At 34.6% G+C, this 18,911-nt stretch overlaps 2 pseudogenes; both read right to left on the bottom strand.

The window, feature by feature from the left end:
- Positions 1–834: 834 nt before the first annotated feature.
- Positions 835–7,617, bottom strand: LOC114288843 (cell division control protein 48 homolog B-like; annotated as a pseudogene).
- A 126-nt stretch (positions 7,618–7,743) lies between these two features.
- On the bottom strand, positions 7,744–18,692 carry LOC114294318 (pre-mRNA-splicing factor ATP-dependent RNA helicase DEAH10-like; annotated as a pseudogene).
- Between the last annotated feature and the right edge of the window lie 219 nt (positions 18,693–18,911).

Here is an 18,911-nt window from a genome sequence, read left to right as displayed (position 1 = left end):
TATTCTAGTACCAAAAAAAAAAAAAAAAATCCCAACTTCCACAAATTAGGGTATTCAAGGAGATGTTTTTAATACGATAATTAGGCCAAAAACAATCCAGGTTAAAGATCAATCAAAACACAGCCATACAATCTTTAAAATCCTACACTTTTCCAGTCCTTTTGGATTGAAGCACACCCAAAGCCTTTGCATTCTTCCAATGAAACCCCTTCACAACCCAAGTTAACAGCTCCCGCCACCACCGATGCTCTCAAAACCATGAGACAGAGACCAAGGTCCGATCCAAACAAGTAACCACGAGAGCAGCCGAATCATCAAAAACACATCAGAGATGTTTTCACATTGCAGCAGGCAGAGTTCCAAAATGATGGTTCAAAAACCGCACACATCTGCAAGTCAGTCGTAAAAAATAAAAAATAAAAAAGTCCATCAGAATTTTTCTGAAAGTTGCCAAAACTCGGAGCATTCCTTCTAATTTGATAATTTCCCACAACCGGTATAGAAAAACAAGTGTCCATAATATCCTAGTCAGAGTAAACTTCTCAAGAATAAGTAAATTTGACACCTACAGCTCCTAAGAGTGTAACTTTCCATCAAAATTGATCAGAAAAGTGCATAAACTAGGAGTATTCCTTCTAATTTGATTATTTCCAACCCCTGAAATAAATATTAAAAAAGCAGAAAAGAAAAGAAAAGCATCCACAATATCCTTTTCAGGATGAACTTCTCAAGAACAAGTAGATTTGACACATAAAGCTCCTAACAGTGAAGTTTTTTAGTAGAATTGTACTTTGAGAGGCTCGCCGGTTATGCGATAACGCATGAGCAAATTCTTTATGTTGTTGCTAGTTCATTTGGAAAACGATCAGTCTGCATGAAGTAATATTTAACACCGGCAAGTAAAATGAAGCTTAAGATGCCAATCGAAACAGGACCCACTGAACCCAACAAACTCGTAGTGTGCTTGCTGTTCTGTTTAGCACTGGCTTTGGATGAGCCAGAAGATATCAGAGATGGGTTCTTCATGAATGATGAATACGAATTGACTTCTTCTGTCATTAGGGCTGGCTTCAATGACTTCTAGACAGTCTGGAAGTGACGATTACACACAACACTAGCAGATATGTCTTCTCTCAGAGCTACAATTCCAGCTTCCCTGCATAGGCCCTCCAACTCCGCCCCTGTGAATAGCTCAGTATCCTCTGCTATGTGTTTGAGATCAACATTGTTGCTCACTTCTAAATCTGGTGGTGGCACATAAAGGACCTACAATTTCATAGAAAAGAAATTACCAGGACTTTTGGCAACGAGCTAACTATTTACTTTTTGTTTTGCTCACCTGACTTGGATGTAAAAATAAATATATTAATTATTCCCCCAAAACAAATATATGTTAGACATCTATAAAAGGAAAAAGTCAAACAATCCACAGTAATAATTATACATGAACTCTACAAAAAAAAAAAAAAACCTAGTTCAAGGGCTAGCATTGCTTATCTGCTAGCTAGAAAGGACATCCAAAAGGCACAAGAACAAGGAGCAATGGACAAGTGCTTAGACAAAATTGTTACCAGATCAAAGTGTCCATGCCGCATAAGAGCAGCATCAATTGCAAGAGGGCGATTTGTAGCTGCTAAAACAAGAATTCCCTAAGAAAGAAATCAGCAGATATCAAGTGAAGTTTTCAAAATCTTATCTTTAATTTCTCTCTCATGATGATGATTGAAATTAATAGCTATCAAAATAATTTATGAAGTTTAATGCTTACTTTTGTCAGTTCTAAACCATCCATTTTTGTTAGCAAGGTAGATAGAAGCCTCTCTCCTACGGCAATGTTGCTGCTTGATTTGCCTCCTCTGTCATTGAAAGGTAGAAAAGGAACAAAACAAAGCAAAAAAGTAGAACCAAAATGAAACAAAATCATTATTTCAAGGTGGTGGGGAAGACAAGCCTCAGTGTAGAGAACAAAGATGTGTGATCTTGGAAGTGCATTCCTCTTTCTATTCATTTATCAACTGTACTGTGACTCAGAAGGACAAGCATACATATATTTAATTATACAATCATATGTACATGCTTATACCTTGTCAAAAAAATAAGAAGAAAATTTTTGTTCTTGCTCCTACATTTTCATGAACTTGACAAGAGAAATAAAAGGGAGGCTACAATTATATGTAACAGATGAGTCACATTAAGTTTTAATTGACAAAATGAAGGACTAAACCAAATGAAAATAGAACACTAACCGTTTGGCAGCAACAACTTCTGCCTCATCAAAGAAAATTATGCTTGGTGCCGCAAGGCGAGCCCTCCGGAACGTATTATGCAACAAAGCTTCACCTTCTCCAACATACATTGAATATAATTCTGCCCCACTGATTCATCATTCATAAATTTTCAAGACATGCAACTGTACAAAATTTTAATCAAAGAGCCGCTTTTCAAGGTATGCAATGGACTGTGACTTTTATTCTTCATTTTAATGGACAAATTTGATCTCATTTTTTTTTTTTTTGCTGATGAAAGAAAAAAATAACCTAAAATTTTCATTAAAAATTCAGTACACAAAGTCTTCAAAACTACTAGTTTAACGCTGAAACTTGTCTCAATTATTAATTTTATTCAGTGGGTTCTAAGAGAAAGATACCACCGCCTAAAAGCAATCTGGCAACATCAACTGGAAACATTCCTGAATGGCTTCTATCCAGGCAAAACATGATTATTTAACAAATCCTACCTAATCCCAAGATATCCAAAAAAAATTTCTTCTTCTTTGCCCTATTTTCCTTAACAAGGTTAAATTTTTATAACCTAATATTCCACTCCCCATTTGAGATGACTATTCCACTTGTTACAAGTAGTTTTGAAGAAGTTTTCAGCCAGAGCTTTTATGACTTTGATAAACGTTTGGCTCCAATTTTGAGTGAAGTAACATACAACAGTATCCATCCTTTGAACTACCCACAAGGTTTTCACAACGCATCTTAAAATTTATAATTATGTTAAATTTTTATGCTCTTAACCTTATCTTGCTGAAATTAATGAAAGATGATCAAACCTCAAGGAAAAAAAAGAAGCTTGGGCAAGGGTGGTTTTTGAGCACCCTGGAGGTCCGTGAAGAAGAATCCCACAAACAGGTGATACTCCAAGCCTTGAAAATGCAGCAGAATGTTTTAAAGGCCACTTAACAGCTTGCTGGAGCTTTTTCTGTAACACATATAGAGACACTGTCAGGGGTCAGTAAGAGTTTCAGCCTCAACTGATTGTGTAATGTTCACAAACCTTTAAATTTTTTAATCCTCCAATATCCTCCCAAGAAACCTTGGGAATTTCCACAGTAACACCCCTTGTTATGCTTGGACCAACGACAGATCTTGCATGCTTCCAGTCATCCATTGTTAAGCTACGCATACCAGCTTCCTCATTTGCATCTGAAGATTTTCTTACTGCAGACATGGCAGCCTCGCGACACAAAGCTTCTAAATCAGCCCCAACATAGCCATTGAAAGAAGCAGCTATGGATCGCAAGTCAACGCTGGGATTCAAAGGAAGCTTCTTTGTATAGAGCTGCAAAATGTTATAAGAAAAGAGCATTATTGCCTTCAACTCCATAAATTCAACGTTGGGCTGAGTAACAGTAACAGTTATCCAAAGGTGAGGGGTGCTACAGAACAATTTCCAAACAAAAACTCTTGAAAATTCAATTTACCTTAAGTATTTGAAATCGTTCATCTTCATGAGGGGTTGTAACTTCAATCTCAGTGTCAAAACGCCCTGACCTTCTTAGTGCAGGGTCAATTGCATCCGGTCTTTGTACATGTAAACCAGAAGGCAAGAATAAACCTCATAATATATGTTAAATTTAAGGCTAAAATTCTAAGGATCTGATAAATGATGCAAAGCAATAAGATCCAAAAAATGACAGTGCTCAATTTGAAAATATTGAAGGAATTAGCTATGGTTTTTGTCTCTAAATTGGATTGGTAACTCCAACAGAGATGAAAGATACGCTACCTCACAAGAACAGGACACCAAAAGGTTATATACAATATTTACTTCACAGCCTTCAATAAAGAGAAAATAAGTAAAACAAAAAATTGGTTTCTTCCCTTGTTATGTCTATCCCTTTACAATCCGTTAGTGTTTTCAGTTGCTTTGAGTTTCCTTCTTATTAAATTTCAGTTACATATATAAAACTATGAAACATGTATGTCTCTCTTTTTACTATGGATGAGTGCAAGCATGCAACCACCAGGGGATAAGGGGTAAGGATAAGTTAAAGAGGCCATGAGGATATTCAAATATAAATTTTCCATTGAAAGAAACAAAACACAATGTTTTTTTGTTGCACTGCAAAAGTTTGGAGGTGGGTTCTATGTTACCTGGAAAAGTTTGGAGGTGAATTTTTGTAGAGAGAAAGACTGGTGGTGGGAGGTTTGGCAGATAGAGAAGGTCGTAATAGTGGTGGGAGGCGTTGACGACAGCAGCATGAATGCAAGGTTAACATGGATTTGCATAATGCATGAGACACATGAACATAAAAAATAAAACTTATTGAAATATCCAAGAAACAGATGGTCTTAAAGACAATAGGAGTGCAATACTAACCTATCAGTAGATGCCACCACAACCACCAGTGGCACAGATCTTGATGTGGGTTTGTTGGAGTCCATAAGCATAAAAAGCTGAGAGGCTACATGAATATCTTGCTCTTTTCTGCATTTCAAGAACAAGTGACATATGTAAGTAAGCAACTGCACATAAATGATGCCATATTCCCAAATCACTGGTTCATAGTTAAGTAGCAATGACTAGTTTCACATTAACACTTCTATTGTCTTTTTCCCCCCTCAGTAGTTTCACCAAAAAAATTAAGACAACAAAGAAGTAGTGTCTATTTTATTAAGAGAAAACATTTTGGTATCAAACTAACAGAAAGCATCATAACAGTACATATGCACCCACATGCACATAGACAAAGAAAATAAAATGCGGAGATGTGCTCTATAGCATGTAATGAGCATAACAGCTTCAACTATTAGCAAAAAAGAAAATAAATTTTTTTTCTAACCACTTATCTTTTCTCACATCAGCACCATCAAATATGAAAGACCAAATAACAATCACAAAAGTAAATTACCGAATTTTCTTGGGAAACAAACCAACCATAATGGTTCATAACATTAGTAATATACATCACAATATGCCACAATTTTTCTTATCAAAATGGTTCATAACATTTTTCACCACAAGTGATAGCCGTTAGAATCATATACTGGACAACTAGCTTAAGAGTTTTCGTAAATTTACACCAACCAGTCCACGGGCCAGACATCCCCCCGATTGACCGGTAGTTTGATGAAAAAGAATTTTTTTTATTAGAACGCTCGATATCAAATGAATTTTTTACTCAAATTTGATGAAAACAAAAAAGAATAAATGTTACAGATGCTCTTAACACACAAAATTGAGTTTTACTTTTATTATTTTTTTATTAATTAACCCACAATTTTAACTACTCCATTAAAAATGCTCTACATGATAATTGTTTGGACACCCACCACTACATCCACAACTATTTCTTCCTAAAGATACGTGGAATCAAAAAACTCACATCATTTAGATTCATAAATTCACCACACAATTCACCCATTTCAAGAGTCACAAGAAATGAGTTAATTTCAAAATAGTGGAAATACTAGAGAAAATTCAAAATAGTGAATTTCTAAAGCAACATTAAGAAAAAATAAAAATTTGAGTTAATTTCAAATTTAAAATCCTAGAGAAAATAGTGGGAAAATGAACAGCTAAAACAATGAAAAACGACATAATCTTGTTATGCATATTATTAGAGTGTGGAACCCATATTTTTATATGGTTGTGTCCATACACTTACTGAAAAATCTAAATTTATAAGCCTAAATGATGAGTTTTTAGTTGTGAGTTTTTCTTGTTTGGCATCAGATTGAACAAGGCAAATCTGCAATTTTAATCTTGATAACTCTTTAGATATATGCAAAAGACCCAAAGCATAGGAAAGATTTGACTTAGCTTTTGTTATATAGTTTGAACATTCCTTGGAAAGTAGTAGTTAACAGATGTTAACACGAAAAGAATTGTCTTGGCTTTTGTTGTATAGTAGTCTGAACATTCCTCGGAAGATTCTTTTACAAGTTGGAATGTTCAATTGATAGAAATAAAAATATTATGTCTCAAGCAAGTGGTGAAAGAGAGAATTATATCTAAAAGCATCATATGAACTTCATTCTTCAAATGTCCATATCAATTACGGAAAACAGGTCCAACTATGCTTTGTCACGAGAATGTCATGCAGTCAGAAATAAAGGTAACAAGATGAATAGGTGACAATGCAAAAGAAAAGATAGAAAAGCAAATGCATTTTGTGAAGCCAGAGGCAACAAGAACTGAGAACAATAGACAAGTTATTCTTCTGAGATGCTTTAGAACAAAGCCAAGGAGTAGGAGATTAGAAGTGTATGGAGTTCAGCTAAAGCTTTCCTGTTTAACAAATTGGAAAGATAAACTAAACTGAAACGAGGGCTGGGGCATTTATTTTCTTAGCAATCATGTTGCATCCTCCCAAGGATGAAACAAAACAATCAGTTAAGAGCTATATAAAACTGAAAATTTGAGTAATGAAAAAAATCTAATGCTTGATTAGTAGTGTCCAAATATTTTGAAGTGATGAATTTCTAAAATTTGAAAGTTCAAATATTACTTTATCCATACATTAACATTTAAAATCACCTTCCACAGCATAGAACAACATCTTGCAATAACTGAAGAGTATTTTAACAATTTCATTGATTTGGGAACTGCTTTGATCTAAATCATCAAATTAATTCAACACACAAGTTGGAATGTTTGGAAAACACAACTTCGTTGATTTTGCAAACTACTTTGAATCATCATACTAATTCAATCTTGAACTACAGATTCAACATTCAAATGGCCAAAAAAAAGTAAAAATCAACGATGTTAACATGTCCGGGGGGTTAGTAGTAGTTAACAGATGTTAACACAAAAAGAATTAGTTTTGAACACATTGACAGAAGTAGAGCCTCCTTCATCAATATTCAAGCTTGCTTTTTACTGTTGTGGGTTGTTGTTGTTTTCCTCCTCCATTGTTGCAAATTTGTTATACTCTTCCAATTCCATCTTGGCTCCTTGTGTCACGGCCTTGGATTTTCCAAGCCAACTGTGTGGCCTTAGATGCTTATCAACCCACTTGGTCGCACCTAAGTCAGCCTTCCCCACTTGACCACACTAACTAAAACACAAAGTTTAGGTGGAAGAATGTATTCACTATACAAGTATAGTTGTGTACAAAGCTTTACAAGGCTCTCACACTCACAAGTGTTTCACTCTTAGAGCTCTCTTGGATCTCCTCTCTTGGCTCCCTTCTTGGATCCCTTACAAATGAGACCCCTCCCCTTTATATGGCCATCCTCCTCCTCAACGGATGGCTAGGATCATTTTGATCCAAAGGCTACAAGCTTTCCTCTAGAACCCTCCATAGAAATATCTAGGACAACTACCCTTCTACTACCTTCTAGAATTCCCTATACTAGTGTAGTACAAGGTAGGCTTCTCCATGATATTCTAGGATGTTCCAGACCCATCCAGACTCTGCTGGACCCTTCAAGGTTCTTCCACCACATTCCAGAATCTTCCAGGCCACTTCGGATCCTTCCACCAGGTTCTAGAGCCTTCTAGCATACTCTAGCCCGTTCTCACACCTTCAGGAACCTTCCAGCGCCTGCGGCACACCTCAAACGCTGCTCCTTGTGTCACAGAAATTCTCGGGGCATGACACTTGGCTCCTGCAGCTTTTTCATTCCAGGTTTGCTTATCTTCTTCACTCGATTCCTACAAGTACAAAACCAAAATTTCCAGTACTTCTTTTTACATTTTCAAAAAAAGAATTACCCAAACAGACAGTTAAATTTCACACCTTCCATTTCACTGAAATGTGGGCATTAAGCGTAGAGTCATTAATTCCCGGCCTCTCTTCCAACAAGTTCTTTCTTGGCTCTTTGCTGTGTTTTCAACAAAAATAACATAGTATAAGAAAATATAAAGCAAATTTCATTACATTTTGTTGTACTGTTAATGTATGCTAATTCTTTGATTCACCTCCATATGGCTCATCCGTGACTACTAGCAATTCCATCATCATTGTGAATAAAAATAAAATGACCAAAATGTTAGGTATTTACTTTTAATCTTGTTAGGTATATATATAGGTGCTTATAACATATTTTAAAATGACTGACCTGAATAGAAGGAATGAGGATGTGGGCTTCTTGGTTTGTTAGGGAATGGGTAGGAGTAGCACCGATAGAAAATAAGTTGAGAGAAAATCGATTGAGATGGTTTGGTCATATTCAACAAAGACCAACAGAGGCAGTAGTGAAGAGTTGTGATGTTGTAACGGTACATGGAAGTGTTAGGGGACGGGGTTGGCCTAGATTAACGTTGGTTAGCGTTGTAAATAGAGATATGGATCTACTTAATTTGATTAACAAAATGGCCTTTGATAGGGCCACGTGGAGAAGAAGGATTCATGTAGCCGACCCCATTTGATGGGACTTAAGGCTTGGTTTGGTTTGGTATGATTTTTCCATGAAATCAAACCCAAAAATATCATCAACACCAAGAGCCTTTAGTTGCAAAATGACATTTGAAAGGTTGCACTGTGTAATCTCTGGAATTGTAGAATCCCTGAGTTTCTTAAATTCAATCTCAGGGTAGAGGCGGAAGCACTTGCCTGGTCCTTCACGGGCTGCACATCCACCGAAATAAAGTAGCAGGCATGAGATTAAAATTCATTTATATTCAGTCAATGAAAAATGCCAACAAATATACAGAATGAATATTGGGTAAATACAATAAAATCCACATCATTTGGCCTGTTTATATGATGAAGTTCGTAAACCTATGGGTACTCTCCCCCACCCACCCACTCCATGAAAAAGATAGCTCAGAACATAAGTAGATCTCTTTTTTAAGGGGGACATGATAAATAAGAAATTTACTTAAAATAGTAAATGAAATCACTAAAATATAACATGGATTTTTCTGTGCTTTAGTAATCCAGTATGCCTACCTCCTTTGCAAAGCCTGTGCTTTTGAGGTTGGAACAAAAATCAATGATTCCATCCCTGTACGAGCACAGTAGGTGCATGCTTTCACCAATCCAAGATCTATCACATACTTGATTCTAGGTATTGTTATGGATGTTTCAGCAATATTAGTTGCTAGTATTACCCAAACAGAACAGGCAATCATATTAACTAGTGCTAGACATAGATACCAGAAATTGTTGGAATAGTGCATCACACAAGGAAATGATCATCCAACATGCAAGTATAGCTCACACTTCATACCATTTCCAATAGTCATGTAAGACAAACAACAAAAAACAAAAGTGATCAAAGAAATAAACACCACAAAATTTAACTGGCCTATCAGAATATATTTCAACTTAAAAATCGATCATACAAATGAACCAAATGATTCAAAAGCATCTTAAAATACATGACACAATCACCAGGGACATCCTCAACCAAAAGGCAGAGGTTGATTCAGTTCATACACCACAGCACCCTTTTAGAAAAAAAAAAGAAAAAGAAAAGATAACTCTAGCAGACTGTCCAACCAATATGCACGACACACTTGGGAAGTCGCAAAAATTCAAGAGAACCATGTTTTCGATTCTCATCCAATGCATTGCCTGTTCTTTTTGACACCCTTGTATGGTTCTAGGAGCATCAAGTAACAAGAAGAGTGAACTTGGTTGCAGGCACTCACCAAAATCATAAGCCAGTACCAAATTTTGGAGTACTTCACATGCAACTGCTAATTAAGGGTTTCGATTCTTTTGATCTTCACATAATTTAATTTTGTGCAATCATTAAAATAGAAAATTCCTACATCTCATTGTTATTTCATTAATTATGCTTATATACATAGGCTTCAGTTCAGACCAACATAGTCACCATGATATACAAAAATTCAATTGTATGACTGTTAATAATATGTCAGTTCGAACTAGTTTTTGTAGAATTTCTTTTGACAAGTGGACCTCAGCCCAATATAACCTCATTATTTGTAGACTCTGTTTCAACTAGGGAGATCAAACCCAGGAACAAACATTATAGCCCAAGTAAAATGCCATATTAGACAGCCTTTAAGAGAGAGTCATTTCTTGTTTTTCCTTCTAAAATTACTAGCATAAAATTAAAAAATTCTAAGTCAACGATCATAAATATCTGAAAGCATCCAGCTAATACGCAACCTAAAAGAAATCTAATATGCATCAACAATCTACCTTGCGAAATCTGGTTGGAGGTGGCATGAACACCTGCATCTGCTTTTCTGATGGAAGAGATGAGAATATGGGTAAAACTTTTGGCCTCTGGTTTTCTTCCGGTAACTGTCGAAGACTTTCTTGGACAAGCTTCTCAACATATTCAATCTCTTCTTGGCCAGTCAGGAATACAAGTATATCACCCGGACACTCTTGCAAATGTATCTACAAGGTAAGAAAATGAGCTAATGAAGCTGTAAAAATGAATGTAAACAAGGACAACCAGACAAATGTCTAATATGTCAGTAACAACTAGTGAACAATTGCAGACCCAAATTGATCTAGGTATTAAAGATGGATATGTTAAGGCCTTTGAGAAGTACTTGAGAAAGGAACAGTAAAACTTGATTCCACCATAACAAAAAGAAACAAGAGATATTGGAAACCAAACAGCAAGTTACCAGGTGGGAATATTGCTAGATTAACTATGACCACACCATAATGTGGTGTGTCTCTGCATACTTGATTAAAACCCAATGGCTGGTGTATTCCTTCCCGCAAGGAAATGGAACAATCTGGTAAGTTAAGTATTTGAATTTGAACACAATGGACACATTGTTTCATGACAATTGTGGCTGTTAGTTTTTGTATCCAAAGGTTGTGACTTTTGGGAATGGTTGTCATTATGTTTATAAAAGCAATGGCAGGATGTGTTCTTTATATACAAGTTTTTAGAACCATTGAATAACCTTTGCTTCCGGATTGTTGATTCCATCTTGCGTGATAAATACCCTCACGGGAATTCCGATCATTTAGCCATTGTTAAGTTAAACTTACAAATATCCTAAACAGCCTTTAAAGAAATCATATACACACCCCGGGAAAAAAACAGAAACTTAAACAAGATCCCCTGTAGCCCAAACTTCAACTTGACAAAAGAAGAGACTCAAGCATCTAAAAGTGAGTTCCAATTTAAGTAAGTTGTAAAAAAATACTGGGATAATGTTGGAATCACGAGAACCCAAGAGAGGCTCAATTAACAACCTGAAATATAGTTATTAAAGCTGCATCAATGCAATCTATCTCGGGATGATAAGTGTAGAGTATATCCACAGGAAACTGTCGCCCTTGTACATGAACGGCTTTTGCACTACCAAAATACAAAGAAAAAATTTGTGCATCCAAACTGGCAGACATGATGATTAACTTCAATGGACTGAACTTTGTCCCCTGATATTGCTTGAGGATACCAGCGCTCTCAGCATCATTTTCTTTTCCATCATCACGCCATTGTTTGCTTTCATATGATCAATATTAGGGCATTGATTGACTGATCCTGACCTCACATTCTGCACACTTTTCAGTAAGCCCAGCAAGACATCAGTATGGACAATTCTCTCATGAGCCTCATCAACAATGATAACTGCATACCTAGAGAGGTATGGGTCCAATAATGCTTCCCTGTGAGCATACTCAGCATTCATCAGAATGCATGCAAACAAGGCAACATGATGAAGTTTTAGTAAGTAAACATTCTTATACAACTACTCATCAGTGTAAATAATCCAGACTCTGTGTACCATTTTTAACACCAAAAATTCTGAAGGTCCCAGAGAGACCTGAAGATTGATGTATAAAAGTCGTTAGATAACCCAGTGAGTGAGACAGAGGGAAGAAACAATAAGCAAAAACTAATGTACATCATTTTTTTTCACACAAAGCAGGTGCGAAAACACATTTGTTCAAATAGGTGCAACCCAATGAAGGATTGTACCTCCATGAAAGATTGTGACTCTTCCATGTATATAACCATCTCTCTGTGTCTCTGATCTAATCCTACTGGCTGGGATATAATATTAGAGAACAAATTTTAAAAAAACAAAACAAAGGCCAAGTCTTCTAGATCATGGATGCATGATTTTTGTTACTCATTTAACACAAACTTCAAAATGAAGACACCAACCAGCAAGCTTAAAAAATAAGCAATTCTTTTCCAGCAAATGCTACCATCAAATTAAAAGGTGACCTAAGTTCTTAACATAATGCAATGAAGTGAAACATACTTTCTACCTCAAAAGAAATCCATCTGTCATGTATTTGATCCTCGTTGAACTGGAAGTCATATCATCAAATCTAACAGAATAACCAACTTTTTGGCCCAACTCAACACCGCATTCCTCAGCTACCCATTTCGCAACACTAACAGCTGCAATGCGTCTAGGTTGAGTGATCCCAATGATCTTCTCATCACGACAGAATCCCGCATTAAACAGAAACTGTGGCAACTCTAGAAAAATTGGCCCATATAAGAGAAAAAGGTTAGAGAATAAACAAGGGGAAGATCAACTGTAAGGAAGAGTAAACCCTTTTTATATTTGTCCCCCAAGTCGAAGGTCCTGGCATAAAAACCCAACTAAGAAATTGTGACAATAAAGATTCAACAGTAAATCTCTTAATAAGTAATATGAAGTGCTGAAGCCTACTTTGCCCCTAATAGCCTTTTATCTTGAGCAGGTAGAATGATCCATCGTTTGTTTGATATCATGCACTACCTAGATAAGAGCCTAAAGCATGCATAAAGCTCAAAGCCTACTTTGCTCCAAATGCATTGAAATTCATATTGAAGAGTACATTATCACGTAAAGACACCAACCGAAGAGGACATGTTAAATATTAAGTTCTAACCAAACATCTATATGAGGAATCACAAAGGAACACCATACATTATTCCACTTTAGAACATTCTTACATATTGTTCTAAAGGAAATTAGAAAAGAATATCATAAAAATACAAAACTTACGTGTTGTTTTTCCGCTTCCAGTTTCACCAACTATTATCAGTATATCATTACTCTTGACCTCCTCCACAAGTCGTTTTTCAACTAGGGAACTATCAATAACATTATAAGCAAATCCGCATTTGAATAATAAACCAAAGGTAAGACACCATACCGACAAATGAAATAATAAATTCATCATACAACATAATAAATTTTAAATTGTTCACATAATCCAAAAGGCACAAGTTTTCAATTATCTTTAATTTAATCTCCATAGTCTCTAGGTTTTACTGCCTATTTCAACAAAAATTTGAAGGGTAGGTAGCTCATATAAAGGTTTCTAAACTGTTTGCCTCCATGAATTAAAGTGATTTAAAATTAGTATACAAGAGAATCTGGATTAAAATTATTGGAAAATGATGTTGAGAAATAGAATTGCTACTCATAATAGGTCTTTAATTTCATTTAACAAAAATTTGACAAGATATCAAGTATTTCATCCCCATGGTAACCAAATATTTACTCAGCCAACATCCAAAATAGCGCTAAAATAATTGGCAAGCAATCTTTCATTTCTTAAGTGAAAGGGTTGCATTGAATCTGAGTGAAACAAGGAAGCCTAAAGATAATTTCCACCCCCAAGGATTGCTGGTAGAATTATATGCCACTGCCATCAAGGAGCCAGCCTTTTTATCAATGCTTCTCTAGGTAACACGACACTTGAATCGTCATTTGTTTAATGAGTACTATTATCAAAGAGTAATTCTACATATATAGAATTGAATCATATAGTTAAGTACTAAATTGTGTTTCAGTATGATGGGATGCACCACTTTAGCAGACTTTTTTCCAAATCTGATTTTACTTTCCTATTCGTCTAGTCAAGTAGAACCTAAAAGTCTAAAGCTTTTTGAATTTTTTTTAAAAAAAAAATCACTAAACGAAAAAAAGTCAACAAAAAAGTCTGTATATCATTTCAAAATAAAAAGACAATGCCAATTCCTATTCCTATGAACTAAAAGGTTAATAATCATTGCATAGAAAGCAATCACAACCAATTATAACAAGGATTGAAAGGAACTATATATATGGTGGTGTGTCTGTGTATGTAATGAACAATGGAGAAAATATGTAGAGACTACAATGGTGGGGGGAGAGGAGTGGAGTAGAAGAAACTTATAATAAACAAAACCCTGAGACAGTTGGGATCCGGAAGACAAAAAAAACACAAACACAAAAAATTATATATATATATAGTGTTTTTACACTTTGCCCCGTTATATTTGATATTTTTCACTTTGGCCCCTTGATTTATTTTTTCAACTTTGACTTTTTATATTTTACGTTTTTCTCAATTTACTCCTAAGTTAACTCCTATTCAAAATTAGACAAAAAATGTTACATTAATTGCTGCATGACATAAAAAATATATTTTTATATTAGGATTTGAGTTTTTGTCACGTGTGTAAGTTATAATAAAATAAAATATTTTTATATCACATGACTATCAATTTGTTATTTTCTGTTTAATTTTAAAAATAAGTTAATTTTTTTTAAAAATAAATTGAAAAAAACTTAAAACATAAAAAGCCAAGTAGGGAAAAGAAAACTTAAAGTGGAAAAATGGTCAAATATAAAAAGGGCATAGTATAATTTACCCAAAGATTAAAATACACGTTTTCTAAAGGTTTGAAGAAAATACAATTAATCACACGTTTAATAAAATTATACTGGACTGCTTTGAAGTTTTAATTTATATAACAATTACATTAATTTTTTTTTAATAATTTGTTACTCGTATTAAAAAAAAATGATATTGTCATCTATATAAAATTAAAATATTTATTTATTTTATTTATTTCAATAGATACTCACCATTTGTATTAATTTCATTCGAGGTGAGTGTAATTTATCCGCCAAAAATAGAGAGCAAATTTGTCCTACAAATTTTAAATTCCATTAACTTGTAAATATTTTTAAACATGGCACTATCATATAATTTTCAAAATCTTTCCACTGAATTATAAATTCTTGCCCCCAAAAGCCACAACTAATATGTAGTTCCCTTCTCTCTCTTTTTTTTTTGCTTTTCTCTCAATTTTTTGGTAGTCTCACAAACAATTTACAACTCAAATTAACTATGCGGTATCTTTTACATATATATGTATATGATTCAATTAGCATGGTTTTAAAACTCATCAAACTTAAATTGAATTAGCCGATAGTCTAGTACCAAAAAAAAAAAAAAATGAAACCCCGATGAAACCCCTTCACAACCCAAGTTAACAGCTCTCCCCACCACCGATGCTCTCAAAACCATGAGACAGAGACCAAGGTCCGATCCAAACAAGTATCCACAAGAGCAGCCGAATCATCAAAAACACATCAGAGATGTTTTCACATTAGAGATGCCCACTATAAATTCAACTTTATAACAAAATAATACTATAAATATTTTAACTTTCATTGCAAAAATTTATACAGCATTCTTCAGATGTTAAAAAAATGTTAAAAACATGATAATTAAATCGAAGGAAGGCCCACGTAAGAAAAGAAATTACAGGTGTTGAACCAATTCTATACATAATAACCAGGCATCTTGAACAAAACGGGGGGGGGGGGGCACGGCCCTTGTTGGCCTACACTAAGTTCCGTCCCTGCAGAGATGTTTTCACATTGCAGCAGGCAGAGTTCCAAAATGATGGTTCAAAACCGCACACACCTGCAAGTCAGACGTAAAAAATAAAAAATAAAAAAGTCCATCAGAATTTTTCTGAAAATTGCCAAAACTTGAATATTTATTGAATATAGATACATGTTTAAACTTCTCAAGAATAAGTAAATTTGACACCTAAAGCTCCTAACAGTGTAACTTTCCATCAAAATTGATCAGAAAAGTGCATAAACTAGGAGTATTCCTTCTAATCTGATAATTTCCAACCACTGAAATAAATATTAAAAAAAAACAGAAAAGAAAAGAAAAGCATCCACAATATCGTTTTCAGGATGAACTTCTCAAGAACAAGTAAATTTGACACATAAAGCTCGTAATAGTAATTACTTTTAATCTTGTTAACATATTTTGAAATGACTGACCTGAATAGAAGGAATGAGGATGCTGGCTTCTTCGGTTTGTTGGGATCAGCAATCTTCTTCTTCTTCTTCTGGCGATTCTCTTTTGTTTTCTCTTTCTTCTTGAGCAATTCCAAGGCTTCTTGCTTGTGAATTTTCATCATCTCATCCTCTTCTTTTTTGGGATTGGCAGACCCTTCCTCCTTCCTCTGCTTGTAAGCCTCCATTTCTTCCAAATATTTTTCCATGTTTTGCTTTGCAATCTGCAAGTTCCCAAAATATAAAATGGTTATTGCAGAGACAGAGATAGGGAGATTGAGAGAGAGAGAAAGAGTAAATTTAACCTTTTCATATGGTTTCTTCTGTTTCTCTGTCATGTTGTTCCATTCTTCAATGACCTCCCAGCCACACTTGCTCTCTGCTCTTCGCTCATTTCTGAATATGAAAAACGCAGACATCGGTTGCTTTGGCTTCAACGGGTCCTTCTCTTTCCTGTAGAAATTCAATGAGACAGATTAGAGAGAGAATAAGACGAAGGGGAGAGAGAGAAATATAGAGAACACTTACTTATTCAATTGAAGCAACTGTTCTTCCTCCAACAGTCTCATGGCATCAGTCGTGAACACCAAAGATGCGGACATTGGTTGATGAGGACTGTAAAGATCAAAATGCTGGAGATCAAAAATCTGAACTCCACTTTTTTCCTCCTTCTGATCTTCCTTTCTGCCGTTGGTGCAGAGGAGACGGCCTACGATGGAGTACCAAAAGGCAGCAAAAACCATTTTTTGTGACTCGGCCATTTTGAGACAGAGAGAGAGAGACGGGGATAGAGACTGTGAATGCTGCAAAAACTGTGAGTGAGAGAGAGGGGGGCTGTGTGGAATGGCTTAACTGGAAGTAATGAATATATATGCATAGACAGGGGGACAGGGAGGGAGATGATTGAGAATATTTTTAGTGAATATTTTTTCGTTTATTGATTGAGACACTATTAGGTATTTTTTTTCTTCATTAAAAAGTTTTATTGTGTGTGTTTTTGGAAAAAAAAAAAATCAGTGCTCATAATTTTGTGTGAGTGTGTTTTTGACCCCCAAAAAAAAAAAATGGTACTTTTTGTCTTTTCATTAAATTAATTTTTAGGTTCTTAATATTTATAAGTGTTTTTAATTAAACACTTTGATAACTATATGTAATTTTTTGGAGACTTAAATAGTTTTGAATTTTTTCCTATTTCACTTTTTAAACTATTGTTTCTTTTTGTGTATAAATTCAGTTTTTTTATAATTTGATTTGTTTGTTTGTTTACTTTTGTGAGAACACTATTATGTATTTTTTTTTCTTCATTAAAAAGTTTCATTGTCTGTGTGTTTTGAAAAAAAAAAAAAATCAGTGTTCTTAATTTTGCGTGTGTGTATTTTTGAAAAAAAAAATCAGTGCTTCTTGTATTTTCATTAAATTAATTTTTAGGTTCTTAATTAATATTTATGCAGGCTTCTTTGAATAATTTGACACCATGTGTGTGAATTTTTTTAGATTAGACTTAGACTTAAACACCTTGGGTTTTTTTTTTGGTTTTCCTGTTTTACTTTTTCAAGCATTTGTTTATTTTTGTGTATAAATTCAGTTTTTCAAAATTTGGTTTGTTTGTTACTTAATTGTGTGTGTTTTTAAAAAACTAGCAACTAGGCACACACATCTCATTTAAAGTTATAATATAAAATTGACATTTTTTTAAATAATGTACATATATATAACCATGTCCAATGTAACATTTGATATTAATATATTTGATATTTGATAAATAAAATATATATATATATATATATATATTAAAATATGTACAAATCTTTATAAAAAAAGGCACACACGAAATTAAAGAAACAAACAAATCAATTTTTTGGAAACATAATAAACCCACAAACACAAATTTTGATAAAAAGAAGAAAAATAAAAGTCAACTTTTTTATTTTTTTTTATTTTTATATTTTTATAACTTGAACCGAAAGTGATTAACAGGGAGGGAGAATAATTTCCAAAAGGCTTATTTCCATAATTTTAATATATCCTATTAAATTTAGTGTCCCTGATATTATGATTTTATAGTATAAAGGACATCAAATATTTTCATGATGTCTAAGATCCCTCAACAACAATCCAGAGAAAATTGGTCCAGAAAAAATTCAAGTCAGAGAAAATTGGTCCAGAGAAATTGGCCTCCTTAGCCTTTCATGGACACTGCCAGAGAAATTTCCTTAGCCTTTCATGGACTCCAGAGAAAATTCAGATTTCTCTGCCGTGGGTTTGATCCTCCACCATTGTTGCTACTGTTGTCACTTATATACCCTATTACCTCCAGCTGCTGATCCATCAAAACAGCATTCTAGGTGATGAAGCCTCAAGTAACCATCTGCATCGGCTTGAGCAAGCAACGGACCAACAATCGCTCCAACCGGGCTCCATTTTATATCAAAAATTCCCGCTGGATAGTGAGCATACTCAGTTCTCATCACAAAAGGCTTAGAAGAAACTGCAGCTTTCCAATTTTCATTATACCTCCTCTACCTGTGATGCTATCTTATTGCAGCAGTTTCACTCGAATGCCTGATACGGAGACTAAGACCAATGCTATAGACCGAATTGTGGCTCATCTGCGCTTTCACAGACCTGCAGAATTGTCAAGAAAACATCTCGAGACATCAGAATCACCAATAGTATCTACTAAGCTC

The sequence above is a fragment of the Camellia sinensis genome, chromosome 3 (genome assembly GCF_055761805.1).
Source record: "Camellia sinensis isolate YWXY chromosome 3, ASM5576180v1, whole genome shotgun sequence".
Taxonomy (NCBI): Eukaryota; Viridiplantae; Streptophyta; class Magnoliopsida; order Ericales; family Theaceae; genus Camellia; species Camellia sinensis.
The sequence above is the reverse complement of the archived record's forward strand: the minus strand, read 5'-3'. Positions and strand labels throughout refer to the sequence as shown.